The sequence below is a fragment of the Pleurodeles waltl genome, chromosome 3_1 (genome assembly GCF_031143425.1).
Source record: "Pleurodeles waltl isolate 20211129_DDA chromosome 3_1, aPleWal1.hap1.20221129, whole genome shotgun sequence".
NCBI lineage: Eukaryota > Metazoa > Chordata > Amphibia > Caudata > Salamandridae > Pleurodeles > Pleurodeles waltl.
The window spans coordinates 1,993,569,468-1,993,587,287 of record NC_090440.1 but is presented as its reverse complement, the minus strand read 5'-3'; positions in this window follow the sequence as shown (position 1 = coordinate 1,993,587,287).

Sequence of the window (17,820 nt, the reverse complement as noted above, 5' to 3'; positions counted from 1 at the left end):
AAAAACATGTATAAAATCTTATTAAAAACTAACTAAGAACATACAGAGAGATAAAATGTTAGCCTTGACAAGCACAGCAGGCCAAAGTTGATGAGGCATAATATTTACATTTTAGAATATGCCAATGGTCAAATCAGTTAACAATAGTCATGATCTTGAAGAATGTCTCCAAAGTCATCAAACACTAGTGCATCCAAGAATGACTCCACACCGTCAGATCGATGACATGATTGGCAGATGGGTCCATGGAGCAGAAGTGCGCAGAAGCCTCAAGCGCAGGAGCACCCGCGAAGGCGGCCCCTTCCAAAGTTCCTGAAGGAGCCAGGTAGTTCACCAGGGGTGGCTCATAGATGGCCTCTCAAATCATCCTCAGTCTCATGGGGCGCGATTGTGAATGTAATCTCATCGGGAACATTAACATCTCTCTGTCCACAGGAGGCACTAGAGGAACAGCAAGACACACCAATGGTAGACCCTCGAAGAGGCACCAGGTGCAATGGAGGACAGGTTGCACGCACCACAGGACTGATCGGAATGACAATGACCAACCATGCTCCAATTCTTCCAGCAACAGAGCACCAAAGAACTGCACCATGCAATCATAGCACAGAGGGCTGATGGTAGTAGCTCCATCACTCCACTTAGCTGGGAAGGCATAACTGCTGCGTATTAGGAACAGCAGCAGTAATGTCCCGTCAATCAATGCCAAAGTCACAGGAAAGCCGCCAAACACACTCTAAAAGAGTGAATGGATAGCCAATGGGATGGCTCCAATGACAGTCTAGAGGATGGAAACGAATCTAGACATAGCAGCCTTAAGGAAGTGCACAATCCCAGTAGTGTCTGAGGCATTGAATATTCTGGAAACCAGCTTTCCGGAAGTTGGTATTTAATAGGGATTGTATCTCAGCTGATGATCTTGCTATCTGGTGAGCATACGTCTCTCTAGCCGATGTCAACCCAACTTGTTTCTGGAACAGTAGCGCCTTTAGTCTGCTCAACTTGTCATAATTTACATTAGTAGTATCAATGTGAGGCCATATTTCTGCTACTCTTGTGTAGGGGGGAATAGAAGATGTCCATAACAAGTTACAATTTGAGACACGGAAATTGTGCAAAAAATTCCTGGTCTCATTCCACAACAGCTCTGATCACCCAGGACCACATAACTTCCATTCAAAAGTATATAAAATGCTGAACGAATCAAAGGGACAGGAGTACACTTCAGTGAGCATACCAAGTTTGTGAACCCTGCATTGCAAAAGCCGTGAGGTGACACCTCCTTGCAGATCATTGAATGACTTGCAGTAGTCTCACATTCGCTTCCGTTCAGAAAGACCTCTGTTTCTTCGTTCAGAGATTTGTACTCAAAAGGCAAATCCCACTCTTCCATTAATAAAGCTATCTCCAAGCTGCTCATACCTGCCTACAGCAAAATGTTTCAAACATTTCATGAAACGAACGGTAGAAACTGCTCAGATTTATAATGCCATGGATGAACCATACCATTGAAGGACTTTCTGCTACTGTGAAAGGCAGCTTTTCAAATTTTTCTGTGTTAAGCATGGTGTAAATCGCTTCTTTTTTAGCCACTGTCTGTTGCTCCCTGGACAAATTAAAAGCAGGCAACCAGTCACTACTGTTAATGTACTTCCATGGGATGGGCCATTTTTCAGAATCTGTAATGTTCAGCCTAACTGCGTGATGGAACACAGCTGACTTTGTTGATGGTGTAAAAGGGACATGTCATTCTTAATGATGTCAGTCGTAGAAGGCACTATGGCCCTCATTACAGCCCTGGCGGTCGGTGATAAAGCGGCGGTAATACCGCCAACAGGCTGGCAGTAAAAAAAATGGAATCACGACCATGGCCGAAATCTCCAACACAGACAGCCACTTTAACATTCCGACTGCCACGGCAGTAGCAACAAACACCACGGCGGGAACTGCCAAAAGACAGGCTGAAGACAATGTACCGCCCACACTATTACAAGGCACCAATCCGCCAGCTTTTCCGGGGCGGTACCGAAGCCATCAAAAGCACAGCGGAAACCGTCTTTGGAACAGAAACCACTCACCTCACGACACCCAATGAGGAACCAGGACGCCATGGAGCCCGAGGTACAGGTCCTGCCCATGTTGGTCTACCTCCTCATCTACCAGGAACATCAAAGACGATGGCGACGACCACTGTGAGTACTGCACCTAGCACACAGGGGAGGGAGGGAGGAAAAAGAGAGTAACACACACACGCAATATGCAACACTCCCACCCCTACCCCTACCCTCACCCACAACACCATACACACAAACACATCCAATTACATCACAGATACACCCTGTCACCGCCTGGAAGAACGTAAGGACCAAATGAAATGATGGTAACGAGTATAATAATCGAAAATTCAGATAGGCCAAGATAACTTTAAATGATCAGTATATACAAATATTTACAGCAAGTACACAAGTCCGTATACTGTTCCATTAAATGTCCGTGGACCAGTGGTCCCAAAAAGCATGGGCGAAGCCCACACATGACACCTGCCTCAAAACGGAGAGAACACTGCAGAGGCATCAGGTCGAAAAAAACACAGGCGCCTCAGGGGAAAGGGGAGGGGACCCCGCAGCCGGATGATGGGGCGACGCCACTGCTCCTCGAGGGGGCTCCATGCCCACTGCTTGGTCCAGGGGAGTGCAAAGCCACAGTCTCTCCAGTGGGTGGTTTGCCCACTGCTTGCTCCTGGGGAGTACAAAGCCACAGTCTCTCAAGTGGATGGTTTGGCCACTGCTTGCTCCTGGGGATTGCAAAGCCACAGTCTCTCAAGTGGGTGGTTTGCCCACTGCTTGGTCCTGGGGAGTGCAAGGCCACAGTCTCTCTAGCGGATGCTGTTCTCCACTGGTTCTGGAGGGGGCTTTGTGTCCAGAGTGCTTCATCCTGCCAAGGACTGGGTAGTGGATGCTGTTCTCTACTGGTTCTGGAGGGGGCTTTGAGCCCAGTGATGCTGCACCTGGGGTGTGGCAGTACCCATTCTCTCACCTGGGTGTCTGAGCCACGAGATTTTCAGGGAACAGGTAGCATGATACTCCATGGAGGCAGAGCCACACTCCACCCTGCGGCGACTTAGCCTGCCAACTGCTGGTAGTGCCAGTGCTGGTTGTGGTGCCTCATGTAGTGTGTGCAGGGTCCAGGACGTCTCCTGCAGCCTCGGACGGCTGCCCACTGGGGATGCTGCTGATGTCCGCTGTAGTGGCACTGGCTGGGCACGTCACGGGGCAGGTGGCGGTGGCTGAGGTGGTGTCTACGGCAGAGATGCTGCCGGTGGTGCAGGTGTCTGCACTTGTGGAGGGAGACACCAGGCCCCCTCCTGCAGTCTCAAAAGGGTGCCCACTGGGGATGATGCTGGTGACTGTAGTAGAGGCAGCAGACGTGCAGGTGGTGGTGCAGGTGGCAGTGCAGGTGGCAGTGCAGGTGGCAGTGCAGGTGGCAGTCGTTGCGGCGGTGGCCACCGCTTTACAGGTTGCTGGTCTGTCTTGCAGAAGGGGTGACACCAGTCCCTCACCCGTTCCCTGAGCTGACTTCCCTTTGCCCTTGTGTCCCTTCCCCACCTTGGAAGTCGCTGCTGGGACCTTGGCACTGTCCTCTTTGGTTCTGGAAGAGGCCTTGCTGGGTGGTTGGTGCGGCTTTTCTCTTCGGCATGCGGGCCCCTTCTTTGCTTTGGCAGGTGGCAGAATAGGGTGGTTCTTGGCCTCACTAGGTGGCACACTGGCAGCCCTTATGGGTGCCGCCTTCGAAGTTCCCGGACTTGCAGGGACCACACTGGACGAGGATTTTGTGGCTGGGGTCTGGACATCCTGGCCCTAGGAGAAGGACGGGAGGAGGTGTAAGGAAAAGGTCAATGGAAGCTAGGAAAAGTTTTTTAGACACACTGGGACGGGAAGATGGAGGGGGTTTGAGAGTGGAGGAAGAGGTGGTGGTTGTAGGAGGTGTACGTCTGCTGAGTTTGTGTGAAGGTGAATGGGCTGGAGGCTGTTGTGAGGTGGGTGGCTGTTGAGTGGGTGTGTGCCTGCATTCGTGTACTTTGGGAGGAGGGCTCACAGACACACTTGGGGAGGACACAGGGGACGTGTGAATGGTAGTGGGGGTGGTGATTGCACGTGAGCAGTGTTTTGTGATGGGCGTGTTGGTAATGGAGGCAGTGGCTGAGGATGTAGTGCATGCAGGTGTGAGTGGAGACGATACTGGGGGGGAGCTGGACGACGTGGAGGAGGGGGACACAGTGGAGGCAGTGGATGTTGGTGTGTCTGCATGGGTATGGTGCTTGCGTGAGTGCCTGTGGGATGTGTGGTGATTATGTTTGCCTGAGCCACTTTTGTGTGTTCATGCTGGTCTGATGGTGTGCTTGGGATGATTGGGTCATGGTAGTGGAGGTTGGAGGGGGGAGGCTGGACACAGGGACAATGGCTGCCATCAATGCTGAGGCCAGAGCCTGAAATGCTCTCTGTTGGGCCGCCACGCCAGAATGAATTCCCTCCAGGTATGCATTTGTTTGTTGCAAACGCCTCTCGACACCCTGGATGGCATTCAAAATGGTTGACTGCCCAACAGTGAGGGATCTCAGGAGGTCAATATCCTCCTCACTGAGGGCAGCAGGGCTAACTGGGGCACGGGCTGAAGTGCCTGGGGCGAAGGAGATGACCACCCTCCTGGGTGAACAGGCACAGGAAACACGCTGAGGGGCTGCTGGGAGGGCGGTGCTGGTAGGGGGGGGTGGCGGCTGCACCTGTTGTTGCGGTGGGCACAGAAGTGCCCGCACCGCAAGGAAGCTCCCATCAGAGGAGGAGTCGCTGTTGCTGGTGTCCCCTCCTGTCCCCGTCGTGGAGCTCCCCTCACCCTCCGTCCCACTGGTGCCTTCAGACTCCATACATTCACCCTCCTGGGCCATGTGGGTTACAGCTCCCTCCTGCTCCGGTGCCACTGCTCCTCCGTCAGATGATGCTAATGCACACAAGGGCAGGGTGACAAAACAAAAAGGGGGGGGAGACAGAGGACACACATGGTCAATGCCAGCAGCAACACCACTGTTGGCGGACACAACACACAGGGAGCAGCCCTATGCACTAGGCTATGCACTAACAGTTCTTAGGAAAATCACCTGCCCATGGGGGACTATGCCTAACCCCATTTGCTGCACACCTGGAACCCACAGGAGCCTGACTAGGTGTAGATGGTCACTACCACTATTGGGGTTGGAGTGCCACATAGCCTGCCTAACAAGGGAGCTACCCTACCAAGTTCGCCCTGGGCTAGGGGAACCCACAGCCCACTTCCCCCACCCAGACACCTCGTAAAGCGCGCAGAGTCAGCTGAATGAGACTGTATTCACCCCCTTGTGGCTGCTGTGATGCCCTCAAGCGCCCATCCAACTCCGGATATGCCACCGCCAGGAGTACATCAGGGGGGTCATGGTGCGACGGGCACCCCTTCCACGTTGGGAGGCCATCCCCAGCTGGGCCTCTGGCGTCTTCTTGCTCCAGCGGCGCAGGTCCTCCCATCTCTTGCGGCAGCGGGTGCTCGTCTATGATAGACCCTCGGGGTCCGCACTTCCTTGGCCATGGCACGCCAAATACCCTTCTTCTGGTGGGCGCTTACCTACAGGAAAGGTAAAGTAAGAATGAATTTTACTCCCCCGTCCGGTTATTCGTACTCATTGGCCACAACTTCCCAACCATGCCCTGAAACACATACACTGACCATCCTCACATGCAGGCCACAGCCCCCCATGTATCTTCCATCCACGCCACTCCATACATTAATGTCCCATCCACCATGCACACAGTGTACTCACCTGTGTGTCTGGAGGACTGTAGAGTAGCGTGTACTGAGGGAGGACCCCATCCACCAGGTTGTCCAACTCCTCCGCGGTGAAGGTAGGGGCCCTTTCCCCAGACACTGTAGCCATTGTCGCTTCCAGACTCAGGTAACAGCACCACTTGCAGTGTAGGTCCTCTGCTGTTGAAGGTCAGGTATCAAGTGAGTAAAGAGATAGAAAATGGCGGTCACATCCGCGGCGGTGCATACCGTCACCACCGGCGTACATCGTCATTGGCACCTGGAACCCACAGGGCCCAATGATAACCAATGCTGAATTGCGCAGCGGTCTTCGTCCGCCTACTGCGACGTTGCACAATGCCAGCGCAGTTACCTAATTTCCCCTTGTCCCTCCTTACAGGTCAGGCAGCCGCCATTTCAGGGGGGCACATGGCAGGGCACCTAACTGCATCACAGCACTTTTGGGCAGGAATACGGACAGACAGCGCCACACACCGATTAAATCACAATAGTGCAAAACACCCTTGTGCAACCTATGTGGATGGTTACCCTCTGCTCACCCTTCTCCTCCATAGGACACATCAGCTGGGGCAGATGATGAGATGGCGTCATCCTCCGGTGTACAGACCCCTGGTGGACCTGTCGACAATGGAAGACCGACACATCATTATCACCTACAGACTTGATCGTGCCACAATCCATGAACTGTATGCCCAGTTGGAGCCAGACCTGATGTCAGCTATCCCACAGGAATCCCCCCTCTAGTGCAGGTCCTGTCAGTGCTCCATTTCCTGGCCAGTGGTTCCTTTCAAACAACAGTGGCCATGGCATCAGGGATGTCTCAGCCAATGTTCTCTAACGTGTTGTCCAGAGTGTTGTCTGCCCTGCTGAAACACATGCGCAGCTACATCGTTTTCCCCCAGGTGGAGGATTTGCCCACAGTGAAAGGTGACTTCTATGCCCTGGGACATATCCCCAACATCATTGGTGCCATTGATGGTACATATGTGGCATTTGTCCACCCCGCAGGGATGAACAGGTGTACAGAAACCGCAAAAGCTACCATTCCATGAATGTGCAGATGGTGTGTTTGGCAGACCAGTACATCTCCCATGTGAATACCAAGTATCCTGGCACAGTGCATGACGCTTTTGAGGAATAGCAGCATCCCTTATGTGATGGGCCAACTCCAGAGGCACTGTGGGGGTCATTACAACCCTGGCGGTCGGTGCTAAACCGGCGGTAAGACCGCCAACAGGTTGGCGGTCTTACTTTGTGGAATTATGACCATGGCGGTTACCGCCATGGTCATCCGCCGGTTCTCCGTTCCGCCCGCCAGGGCGGAGACGACCGCTGGGCTGGAGACATGGGTCTCGAGCCCGGCGGCCGTCACAATACCGCCGCCGGTATTTTGACCCGGCTTACCGCCGTGGATTTCCAGCAGTAGGAACCGCCATGTAATCCATGGCGGTAAGCACTATCAGTGCCAGGGAATTCCTTCCCTGGCACTGATAGGGGTCTCCCCCACCCCCCAACCCCACCCAACTCCCTCCCCTACACCCCCCACCACCCCTGCCACCCCCCAAAGGTGTCAGGGCCCCCCTCCCCACCCCGACCCCTGACATTACCTTACACATACACACCCGACACGCACACAGGCACCACAAACACACACACGCGCACACACCGACATACATGCCAACATCCACACACACAGTCAGACACGTACACCCACATTCAAACATTCACGCACACATCCATACAGACATACCTACAGGCATACACGCACTCATTCCCAAAACACGCAACATCCCCGCAAGCATACATGCACTCACACACCCCCTCTACATACACAGACGCACACCCCCATGCACTCACACAACACACAACACCCCCCTACCCCCCTCCCCTAACGGACGATCGACTTACCTGTTCCGTCAATCCGCCGGGAGGGGACGGGAGCCATGGAGGCAGCTCCGCCGACACCACACCGCCAACAGAACACCGCCGCGCAGATTTTTACAGGACGCGATTAGCTGGGCGGTGTTCTGTTGGCGTGGCGGTGGCGGTGGAGATGGAGCAACCTCCACTTTCCGCCGCCCGCAAGTATGGCTGTTGGCGGCTCTCCGTCGGAAAAACGATGGAGGGCAGCCAACGGTCATAATACGCCGAGCGGCAAACCGCCACCACTGGCGGTCTTCCGCACGGCAGTCCCTCGGCGGTCTTGTTAAAAGACCGCCGAGGTTGTAATGACCCCGGTGTGTGGCTAATAGGTGAGCCCAAGGTCCCCACACAGTTTCAATATGTGTCTGGGTATGGTAGAGTCCCTAAGGGTTTGTGTATGTCTAACAGATCCCCCTCGATATTTGCAGGTGACTCTGGTTACCCCAATCTGTCATGGCTACTGTCCCCAGTGAGGAACCCCAGGACAAGGGTAGAGGAACATTACAATGAGGCACATGGGTGAACTAGGAGGATTATAGAGCGGACTTTCGGCCTCCTGAAGGCCAGGTTCTGGTGCCTCCATCTGACAGGTGGCTCCCTATACTACTCACCAAAGAAGGTGTGTCAGATAATCGTGGCATGCTGTATGTTGCACAACCTAGCTTTGCGACGCCAGGTGCCTTTTCTGCAGGAGGATGGGCCTGATGTTGGTCTTGTGGCAGCTGTAGAGCCTGTGGACTGTGAAGAAGTGGAGGCAGAAGAAGAAGATACATCAAAACATCATCATGCAATACTTCCAGTGAGACACAGGTAAGAGACTGGCACTGCTCCTCTCATATCAGACTACTGTAGGACATTGCATGATTCTGCCTTTTTACCTCTGTGTATGGACCCTGACAGTTCACTTTGCCTTTCCTTTTCACAGATCTGGGTACCACATTCTGCCTTCTGCTACGTTTACTGGTGCCCAACAACTGTCATACTTTGGTATGTGCAAATGAACATTGACATTGATATTTGTCAGAGAGGTTGTAATAACACATTTGTGAAAGTACAGACTGACTCCAGATTGTTTTGTGATTCAAGGGTGTTTATTTGAGTGCTAATCAGTGGAGGGGTATGTGCAATGGGCTGGGGTTATGGTGGAGGAATGTCCATGGTAGAGTCCAGTCTCTTTGTATCACAGGTGCATTGTCTAAGGAGGCATAGGAAGTGGGGGTAATGGCAGTTCAAGGTGGTCAGGGTGACATAGTGGGACTGAAAGGTGACAATCAGGAGAGTCTTATTTCCTGGCGGGGTCTTGGCAATGTTCTCTGTCTTGTGCCTGGATCGCAGGGACTGTTTGCGGGGTGGTTCTCCTTCTGCAGGGGGTGGGGTGCTGGTGGCCTGTTGGTCCTGTAGCGGGACCTCCTGTCCAGCAGCAAAGGCAGACGTAGAGGGCTGTTCATTGTTCGGGCTAGTGTCAGGGGCCCGTTGGTGTGTCACTGTCTCCCTCATGGTGTGGGCCATGTCTGCCAGTACCCCTGCAATGGTGACCAGGGTGGTGTTAATGGACTTCAAGTCCTCCCTGATCCCCAGGTACTGTTCCTCCCGTAGCCGCTGGGTCTCCTGAAACTTGGCCAGTACTGTGCCCTTGGTCTCCTGGGAATGGTGGTATGCTCCCATGATGTTGGAGAGTGCCTCGTGGAGAGTGGTTTCCCTGGGCCTGTCCTCCCCCTGTCGCACAGCAGTCCTCCCAGTTTCCCTGTTGTCCTGTGCCTCTGTCCCCTGAACCATGTGCCCACTGCCACTGACCCCAGGTCCCTGATTTGCTTGGGTTAGTGGGTTTGCCTGGGGTCCCTGTAGTGGCGGACACACTGCTGATTGACGTGTCCTGGGGACAGTGGCATGGGCCTGCTGGGTGGGTGCTGTGGTGGTGTTTCCTGAGGGGGGAGTTTCAGTGGTGGTTTGGGACTGTGGCAGAGGAACCGACTGTTCAGAGGTCTCTGATGAGCCGGGCTGGTCATCTTGATCCAGGAGTGCAGAGCTTCTATCTTCACTGTGGGCCTCTTCTGTGGGGGGACTGGATATGGCTGGCACCTCCTGTCCGGTGACGTTGGGTAGGGGTCCTGTTGGGGTGTAAATGCATAGTTATTGTATCTGTGTGTGACATCTTGTGCAATGTGTGAGTTTCCTTCTACTCCTGTGCTTGCATTATTGCCTTGGCCCTTGTGTGCGTGGTATTTTGTGGGCTGGGTGTCACTCTACTGGACATGCTTTGGTGATGGGTGTCCATGCAGGTCTGTAATGGGTGTCCATGCATTGGTGTTACATGCAGGGCTTGGTATTGGGATGGGTGGGTTGTGATAGTGGGGTATCTGTGAGTTGTTGGGGTGATAAGTGTGAGGGTAGGGGTAGGAGTTTGTGATCGCATGCAGGTAGGGTGGGGGATATAGTACTAAAGATTTGCCTTACCAGAGTCCAGTCCTCCTGCTACTCCTGCGAGGCCCTCAAGATGCATGATCGCCAAGACTTGGTCTTCCCATGTTGTTAGTTGTGGGGGAGGAGGTGGGGGTCCACCGCCAGTCCTCTGTACGGCTACCTGGTGTCTGGATATCACGGAACGCACCTTCCCCCGTAGGTCGTTCTACCTGTTCCTGATGTCAACCCGTGTTCTGGGGTGCTGTCCCACTGCGTTGACACTGTCGACAATTCTCCACCATAGCTCCATCTTCTTTGCAATGGATGTCTGCTGCACCTGTGATCCGAATAGCTGTGGCTCTACCCGGATGATTTCCTCCACCATGACCCTCAGCTCCTCCTCAGAAAACCTGGGGTGTCTTTGAGGTGCCATAATGTGGTGTGGGTGATGTGTGAGGTGATGTTCGTTGTGCTGTGTGATGTGTTGTGTTGGGGTGTGTTCTTTGAGGTGCGTGGATGTTGTATGAGTGATGGTGTTGTGTACCTGTGGATGCTGGTGTTGTGTTTGCTATTCTCCCTCTCTCTGTTTCTTCCCAAAATGTTGTTGTAAGAGGTTGTAGGTAATGTGGGGGGGTGTTTTATAGTGTTGTAAGTGTGTGGGTGTGGTGTGTGTATGTGTATCAGGTGTGTGTATTTTGAATTGTCCAATGTGGTTGTGTTTTGTAAATGTGTGTGTATTTTGAGCGCGGCGGTGTGTACCGCCAATGGATTACCGCAGTTGAATGACCGCCGCGTTGATTCATGGGTCGTGATACTGTGGGCGTATTCCTCTTGGCGTGATGGTGTAGGTTTTGCTATCACCAGTTTATCACTGACATTTGGTGTGGCGGACTTGTGTGGGTGTCTGTATTGTGGCAGATTACGAGATGTGGGTCATAATACCTGTAGCGGATTTCCGGTGCGGCCACAGTATCTTGGCAGCCGACAGCACGGCAGTAAGCGGGATTTACCGCCAGGGTTGAAATGAGGGCCTATGTTATTAAGGGTGTATTCATGCTATTATTGACAACAGCTAAAGCCTTTTCCATATTTTCTTAATCTATCTGCCTTAAACGTGCAGCTGCTTCCATTTGAGAAAGCTTCCATATTTGGCATACAGGAATCATTTAGAGCGTGGCTTTCGTGGCCCTAGCAAGAAATCTTGCAAATCTACGTCCTTTGATAGGGGATTAAGATGTTCCTTAACTGCTGCTCAGGTGTTTGTCTGTAACAATTGTTGACACAGTTTACCCATGCATTGTGTGGTAACTATACCGGAGTGTTGACCCGAGACAAAGCGAAGGTCCGGCCGGCTAATCTTGAAACCCCCTGAGGAATTGACACCTATTGGCCACAGTAACCGCCTGCCGGGACTTGAAAGTGTGGAATTATAGGTACCATCCTGAAACCAAGCATTTAAGTCTTCCTCTGTAACATTTAGGAATGATTGCCAATTGGTGAATTTAGTTGGTGTGGGGATACTGGATACATTCATTTCCTTTTTTTTGCTAACCCTAGGCAGGATGTCTGTTGAACTGCATCACTGAAAAATATAATTTAAACAGGAATAAGGCACGCTCTAAATGAAGCCTCCCTACCCTGAATTTGCTAAAGTTACACACTTTTCACATCAATAGTGTTCTTCCAGTATTCGTATCCTTCAACTGCAAGTCGGGAAACAAAGGACTCTGAATAGATTAGTTTGGTGTCAGTCAGCAAAATTTTCCACAACTTGGAAGATGGTGGTTTGAAATAATATGTGTAAACCTGACTCTGCATTTGTGGTGTCATGTCCAGAAAAGTATGCCCATTTGCCTATACAACTTTTGGGGCTTCCTACAGGTGGAGTTGAACAGTGTTCCCACTGTGTGTAATTAAATGCCGATCTATGTCTAGTTGCTCAGTGCAGATAGTAATGTCCGCTATGATTGTAACAGAACATTTCCCCATAATTCGCTGTGTTAGTGTGCAGGTCATCACTTTCAAATACAGTGTAATCCTGTATCTCAACAAGCATAGAATCAAGGGGCATATTTATAGTGCCCTACCCCCACCTTGCGCCACATCAACATCATTGTTTTTTAAGTTAATGTGGCCCAATGAGGCCGAAATCCCTGTGCCTTATTTACAGGGTGGCACAATGCATACATTGCGCCACCCTGTAACCATTTGCGCTACATTATGCTTGCGCCAGGGGCAACCGGAAAAATGGTGTAAGGAAATCTAGAAGATTTCCTTACTCCATTTTTTACAGCACTTTTAACGCCTACTCAAGAGTAGGCGTTAAAAGGGGCCTTCCATTCTTTAGAATGGGGCCCTATGTACTCTGCAGGAGTGGCAGCAATATTTTGGTGCTACTCCTGCAGTGTACATTAATAGTGTCATGAATAATGATGCTATTGTCCCTTACCCTGCGCCATGGTGCGCCGTATTTTAAATAAGGCGCACACATGGTGGCAGTAGGTGGGTGCTAAGGGGTGCAGGGAAAGTGGCGCTGCACTCAGTGCAGTGTCACTTTCCATAAATCTGCCCGAAGTGTTTGAACATCCCAGTCATCAGAAACAACACCAGGTGTAATTACATCATTCATTTACATTTTGAAAACATAAGGAATTTGTGTAACATCTGTAGGCCCGTGTATATCAAAGGGAACTTTATCCCAAACAATCCCATCTGGAATTGGTACCCCTGAAATGTTCCAAAGGGACAAGCCCCTTTGGACCTTATATGAGGAAAGATATGGTGTTCAAACTTCATCAACTGGCTCCACAGAAGGGCGTTCAGGAAGATAATGACCGTTTATCAAGAGAAAGAAAACCAATCCATAACAGAAAGGCAAACAATGTCAGCAATATCCACAGATAATACAATGGATAAACCAAATAGTTATTTTTAAGTTGCAGGTGCAGATGAAGTTGAAGAAAAGTCATCTTGTTCAATGACGTAACCAGAAGGAGTCTGTAGAAAAACAGTAGCAGGTGCATTACTGGTGAATGGATCCACTTCACATGGAGGCTCATAGTAGACGGTGTCATCAGTTTGTGTTGAATTGGAGTAGGAGACAGCCAAATCTTGGACAGTTTTTATAGGGGAAGTGGTAACAGGAATCAGCAGAAGCTCAATCTCCGCCCTCCCCATGGTCGAGGAGGCATTTGTAGCACCATTGTACATGCTGGGGTAGTCAGAAGAGTTATTGTTTCTTCTTTGAAAAAGTATGTCCTGTTGGGTAGTGAGAGGGAACCGGTAACTACCCAAGGGACCTCTGGGACTACTGTGCAGGATCGGCAACCTGGTTCAATTTGAAACAAATCTGTTCCTGTTGGAACTTAGCAGCGATGGTAGGATGATAGTTCTGGTGCCTTGTATTCCCAGGACTGTTACTGAATGCTCTGCAGGATGCATTGAATTCCTTCTTCACAGCAATCTTCTCACGAACCAGATCCCATCCTGTAGAAGTTGTTGGAAAATCCCTTATTCCTAAGGTGGCAGCCCTGGCGGATAAATTATCATCATGAAATTGCTGGAGCTCCCCTAAGATAGTGAGATGTTCATTTATGTCAAAAGGTGTGTCTGTTACCACCATGCCAGGGCCATATCGATCTAGGACATACACAGGTAACCCAAAAAGGACCTCATAAGTTGTGCATCTTCCCAAGGACCATCTTGGCAGATTGTTCAGTGCTCTCTGGACCTCCTATAGGTGATGAAGCCAACTGCGACCTGAACCTAATACTCTAGCTGTTAACGACTGCTTTAGATATCAATTGCTCCTCTCCACAACCAAATTACCCTTGAGATGGTAGGGTGAGGAGTAATGGAGTTCAACATCCATCGTCCTCTTGGTGTCCCTCAATGCCTTAGAAGCAAAGGCAGGGCCCTGGTCCGAAGGGAATGCTGCAACTGCATATGTACCGATAAAGATCAGCAAGTCTTTCATAACAGTTTGTGCATCAGCCGATTGCTCTAGCCATACCCACAGGAATCTAGAACAAGAATCAACAGCGACTAAGATGTATTTGTATGCACCATCAGGTTGTAAGGGAGCACAATGGTCCAGGTACACACATTGTAGTGGCCTGTTGGACACTAAGAGGGATATCTGCAGTGAGCGTTTGATATTTGAGCCCTTAATTTGCTGGCAAATGTCACAGAAAAAAACATATTGCTTGGTCTGTTTGCATAGACCCATCTACCAGAAGCGCTTCTGCAAGAGTGGTATTGTGGCTAAGACACCAGCGTGAGCAGATGCAACACCCTCATGCGGTGATTTGAGCAGATCTAATCTCTGGTCATTGTTGGGGATTAGTAGATCTCCAACCCCAGGAATTGTTGCAAAGGCAACATTCTGTGCACTGCTTTGGTAAGTATACTTAGTAGGATATGCTTTTGGCAAAGGCTTGCCTTCAGCCAAAGCTTTCACAGCAGCTAGAATTTCATTATCCAATCTTGTGTGAGAACGAGTCACTGCGGCAACAGAAGCCGTAGTTACTGCGGATTTGGCTGCTTCATCAGCCAAGATGTTTCCAATAATTTGTACTCCTACATGTTGGTGGCTCAATTTATGGACTACATGAGCCTCTGGTGGCTTATCCTTAAGATCAGCCACCCTCCCCCACAGGGTTCTGTGTTTAATGGTGTTCCCCTTTGAGTCTCTGAACCCGTTCAATCGCTAGTGATTAAAATAATCATTGTAGGACTGGACACAGTAGTACAAATCACAGACAATCAATGTGAGCTTTCCTGCATCTAGTGCTAGGATGAGGGCCTTAAGTTCAACCAGCTCAACTGTGCAGTCCTCCAGGGTCTGTGGGTAGGTATTGTGATGGTGGAAAAATACCATCCTTCATCACCCCGCTCACAGCTGCGCAAGCGGCTGAGTATTGATGTTTAATACCTACAGCTGGTTGTGCTGAACCATCAGTGTAAATGACAACGTTAATAATTAATTGTAAAGATTGTGCAGATCAGCTGCCTGCATGTTTTGTACATCTGGGTGTGGTGTATATGTAGCAAACATGGGCCACGTTGGTCCGTCATTACCTAAGGGACCTAATCCCACAGGTTGTATTACATGTGGTAGGGCACTATTAAACCAGTTGTGATGTTCTTGATAGGTAATTGGTATTTTAAAATACTGGTAAACATGGTACCGTCATGGTACGTTCGCTATTTGGTATGTGTTAAATATGTATGTAGTATTGTCTTCCTTTGGGAAGGTGACCCAGGAATAGAATGTTTCTGTTTGGTAACCTTAATGTGCTTCCACTATGAAGGTAACATCCCCGCCCTCATCTTTCAAGCCATGCGCTATTAGATGTAGTGTTAATGTATGTATAGCATTTTCTGGAATGTCTAGAGCGTTAACCATGTTGAGTAAGGGGTAAAGAGACAGAACTCCAAATGGGAAAAACTTCTTTTTAAGAGATCAAGCTTGAACAACCTACAGCCACGTTAGGTGCTCCCTGTTCAGCTGAGGAGGTTTTCCCCAAGACCCCAGACGTTTCCGTATATTGGTACTTTTAGGGTACCTGTTGTGTGTGAGACAGAGATACGCAGGGTATCCAAAACTTAGTGCCAAAACACCACTGTTGGTGGCACCATGTCGTAGTGGCACTCTCGCTCCTAGGCGAGGCTGCTGGTTTAGGGATGACAGCACTTATGTTTGCAGGTGACTAGGCCATTCCAACAAGTCGCAACTGTTGGCCCAACCCTACCAGCTCACAAGCAGTACTTCACCATATACCCAAGCAGTAAAATGTGATTTCTAGCAGTCCTTACGCATGGACTCTAGAATGCGACATCTCAGGGGAGTCGTGGTAGAACGGAGATTACCCTTTTCTCATGTTAGTAATAAGTCTCATTCACACACAGGCAATAAAGGAGATGCAGGAGAGTTTTTAACAGGTTTATCAAAAAGACTGCAATGTATGATACATGAGCCGCAAATATTAGAATAATGAACAATGCAAGAAGCAGAATTGTAAAGATGAAAGTCGTGAATACAAAGACCCCCACCATATTCCAGTAAACATGAAACTGTAAAATCCCTAAAACCCTTGCATGGATAGCCTAATCTATGACTTAAAAAGAGGTAGGTGTGATGAACCTAATCTGCCAGTACCATGTCCATGAGAAGCACCCCCCAACCCTCGTTACCTTGGAATGAGGTCTAGGTCAGACTTCGTGGTGACACACAAAGTCTGGGTCTGCATCAAGGCGACGTGCAGCATAGATGGCATCAAAAGCATCTGGTAGGAATCCCTCTGATAACCTTGACTGTGTGAGATGTATTTATACAGATCTTGTGGGACCCCTGACACACGTGTGTTCCCAAACCATAAATAAGGAGGCAGGCTTGTGGCGGCAATTATATAAACACTTCCCTCCAAAAGTACATTATTTTCCTGTCACACGTAAGTGGGAAAGGAACATGGTGTGAATACCTATGTACATCACTTGACTTTGGTGCTGGTAGTGATGCCTTCACTAAGTGGCACGGATAACGCAAAATCAAAATATTGCTCTAACTATAAATATGGCAGCCATTTTAAAAGGAAAAATAAAATAAATAGGCTAAGACAGAGTAAGCTAAGTGGGTGAAAAGTCACTAGGTGAATGGGGCACAGGCCTGCAAGTCAGAAGGCTAAGCTAAACTCCTGAGACCCATTAAAACTAAACAGGATCTACTACAGTACCTGCATCTGCTGTCCTGGGAGCACATTCACATTTTGCAATCGGGGTCTTTGAATTCTGTGAAATCTGATTATTACATTCTGCACTTGAAAATTCACATTATTAATATATAGGAATTCCCGTCGCCAATGACCCAAATTTCTACAAGCGTGACACCAGTCTTCTTCAAAAACTGGTCATCAAGTACACCTTCACTCTGATCTATCTGAACACCACATCCTCTACCCCTGGACTGGACAACATTGGTTACCTGCTGTGGTACCCCTTCCATCGCACCAGTGTTCACCATCATCTGCGGATTCTGATTTGCTTTCTGTGCTGCTTTCAATTGCAAAACCATGATTTTTTCTTTTAACTATTTCTGTTTCAACTCTATCTCACCACTACAGTAGTTTGCATAAAGCAGAATCTCATCAATCTGTTTATTCTCCCAAAAAACCAGGTGCTGCTGAATCATTTCACTTGTGTCTGACTTAAATCCCTGTACAAATCTGAAGACAAAATGACCCCTAGCTTCTATAGTCTCAGTACCACAGTGATGCTTAAAAGCTTGCAGCAATTTCTCATAGTAAGCATGGTTTGATTCTTTTGTTTCCTGAGCTGTTCTGTCAATCAATATCTTTCGGGGACACTTTGGCCCAGATTTAAAAAAACTTTTCTTGCGCCCGCTTGAGCCCCCCTAACACCATCATAGCACACGTTAGGATTAATTGTGTCATAATTTCTGACTCTATTGTGGTACTTTGCCGGATTAGCGCCAAAAATGTTGGCGATAATCCTACAAAGCACATGTAGGCCCATTATGAACAATGGTGTGCCTCAATTTAACGCCTGCACTTAGTGCAGGTGTTAAAAATGATGAGAAAAATGGTGCAATGGAATCTCATAGATTCCACTGCGCCATTTTTCTGGGCC